Source organism: Cupressus sempervirens, chromosome 4 (genome assembly GCF_028749045.1).
Source record: "Cupressus sempervirens isolate cs-2001-9-10 chromosome 4, ASM2874904v1, whole genome shotgun sequence".
Taxonomy (NCBI): domain Eukaryota; kingdom Viridiplantae; phylum Streptophyta; class Pinopsida; order Cupressales; family Cupressaceae; genus Cupressus; species Cupressus sempervirens.
The window spans coordinates 574,560,645-574,563,603 of NC_143121.1; the positions used below are offsets into that span (position 1 = coordinate 574,560,645).

The 2,959-nt window shown below is 30.7% G+C and overlaps 1 pseudogene; it reads left to right on the plus strand.

Annotated features, from left to right (window-relative positions):
* The first annotated feature begins 1,375 nt into the window (after window positions 1-1,375).
* On the plus strand, window positions 1,376-2,561 carry LOC149562498 (cyclin-dependent kinases regulatory subunit 1-like; annotated as a pseudogene).
* Window positions 2,562-2,959: the final 398 nt, after the last annotated feature.

Sequence of the window (2,959 nt, forward strand, 5' to 3'; positions counted from 1 at the left end):
TTAAAAAAATATTATGATTTGATTTTGATTAAGGTTGTCAGACATACACCTACTTTTTATTTTCGCCCTGAAATTTTCTTAGTACTACATTAAAATTCAAACTTTTGACCAATCAATTATTTTTTTCTCCTGATAAGGCGTAGTAGTTTAGAAACTACATTCAATTTTCTACAAATTATTTTCTTACAAATTTTTGATATAAAGTCCATAACCACTTCAAAATTATGTGTCAAGTTGACATAAACTTGATTTGCTGATTTTTCACTGCCACTTAAGGCCATAGTTTGGTACACCATGATCTTGCACATACCCATATGTTGGAAAAGGTGAGGAGTGCACTCCTATTTGTTCCAAAATTTGATTCACACTATGCTAACTATAAACTAATATCATGAACTCATGTGCAGTTGAGAATTGTGCAACAGGCTCAAGGGGAACGATCTTATCACATCTTTTATTAGCTTTGTGTAGGGTCTTCTCACGCTTTGAGAGATATATTATCATGTCTTGTAGACTCACAAAGAAATTAACAATTTCTTGCATTCCAAGAATATAATAGCTTTCTAGACCTCTTCTTATTTGCACTTTTTTTTTTGCTAGAAGTAGTTGAATTTGTTGATGTCCATTGAATGAACAACATAAGTACTTTTGTGATACCAACATATCACATCATTATAACTGAGTGAAAGTCCACAACTAGAAGAAACCTTGGGGTTTCCTCATTTGATCACACTATCCCTATACATTGTTTAGCATATGAGTATGCCTATTCAAGAGAGAGTTGGAAATTCAGTGTTTCATTGAGAATACTAAGCATTCAATTCTCCATGTTGAAGTGGTCTTAAAACTTGCATCAATGGGTTACCTTTAGCAACCATCTTAGAGAACTACTACAAACTAGTTTCTCTTTAAAGATTTCTTTTCTTATTGTTATTTGAACCTTTTTAATTAGCACACCCATAAGGGTTTTAATTTGTTTTTTATTTTTCAATTTTACAAAAAATATAGTGTATTTCTATTCAACTTCAAGCACAAATCATTGTTGTTCTTGATTGGATTTTGCAAAAGAATATTTTTTAGGTTTATTTTCTACATGGATCTTGGCATGTTTTATTATTTATTCAATGTAGCACAATTTCATTAGAGGGATTTTAATACCTATCATTCTTTTGTTCAGGTATTCAAATTCATTGCCAGATTAGTATGATTAGAATTTTGAGAAATCAACATAAAATCCATATAGATTTTTTTCTTAATTATGAAAATGCACTTGTAGATCATTCTATTTTTTACTTTTTTCTACAAGATGGATTTGATGTTTAGGATCTAAGTCCCTTTCTTGGCTCAAAATTTGGTAGGTCCCTACTTTATCAACATGTTTGATATCTAATATTCTAAGAAATACTTTGATGATACTTTTGAGTACAGGTTTCTATGCAGACCTTGTGCTCTTTAACTATAGGTTTTTATATTCATATCTCCCTTTTTTATTATACTAAACATTTTTTTAGGCTTGGATGAATTTACAGAGCCTAGAGCTTAGATGTGTTAGACAAAACTACAAGTTATGTTTCATACTATTCTATGTGTATGTATGAAGAGAGGAGAAAGTATCTGGGTCTTTCTTTTCCTCTTACATCTGTAATGCATATATAATGTAGATTACTATCACCAAGATACAAGTTGACTTAGATGAACTTTTTTTAGTTTGTTTTCTATGTGGTTTGAATTTCTATGTTTCATCTTAAACTCCTCTTGTTATACTGTTATTACTTCTTGATACTTTGTTAAAGGTTTTAGGTCCTTTAAAACCTATTTTTACTTAATCAAAATAGTTCACAAGTGTGGATACACCTGTAAAAATACACATATTACATGTACTTAAAAATTTTCATCAATTTGTATCATCTTAAAGAGACCTATAAACTGAACTGTGTTTGGGAATGATTTATTAGTGAATAGTAATACACTGCCTTGTTTGTACTCCTTTTTTTGTTTGTACGCACATATATACAATACTTACCTTGAACACACTTATACCAATATTTTGGATTTTTTTTACTCTTATATGAATGGATGTGCTTATAGTTTGGCCTATTCACACACATTCAAGGGTTACTGTGTCTTTATTGGCATGCTTCCTTTTCTATGTTTCTACAATTAAAGTTTTGCTTCTTTTGGATGGACATCATTCTAGACATATCCTTTTCCTTATGCCTTTATATTGTATGTTTCTAGACATGTGATTCTTCCTCCAGAGATTGCAAAGTTTCTTCTAAAGAATTAGCTTCTTGTAGAGGTAATCATACCAGTAGTTATTGAAGTTATTTTGAAAAAATGTTTCTCTAGTGTTCTTTCTAATACAATGCATTGTGTCAGGTATGCTTGTTAATGCTTTCATTTATTTTGTTTTAGAATGAGTGGAGAGCTATTGGAGTTCAATAGTCTTGTGGATGGGTATATTATGCCATTCATCATCTTGAACCCACATTATACTGTTTTGGAGACCTTTGAATTATCAACAAAATCAACAACAGTTACCAAACCAACAACATCCATAAAAGTGACATTGTTTTATTCTAAAGTTTTCACGTGAATACTAGGTTGTTTCCTTTCCTTCTTAGTCATCTTTTTGGCTCCCATATAGTTTTTTTTAGCATTTTCTACGAGGGTTTCCTCTCAGATAGCGGTTTGATGCCTTTATCAACTGACTTATTGTTGAGATTTTAAGGTTTCATCCTTGGGAACTCATTTTCAGCTTGAAAATATGATAGTTTAACCCAATATTAAATCAATCATCAATGTGGTATTTCATGTGATTCTTAAATATGATATGGCCAGACAAATTTAGTTCTTTTGAGTTTATAGTAGTGCAGTTTTGTCTGTATCTATCTCTAAACAATGCATTTGTTGTGTTCTGATTTGTGCTTAGTTTTGGGTTGAATTCATTTCTTATTAC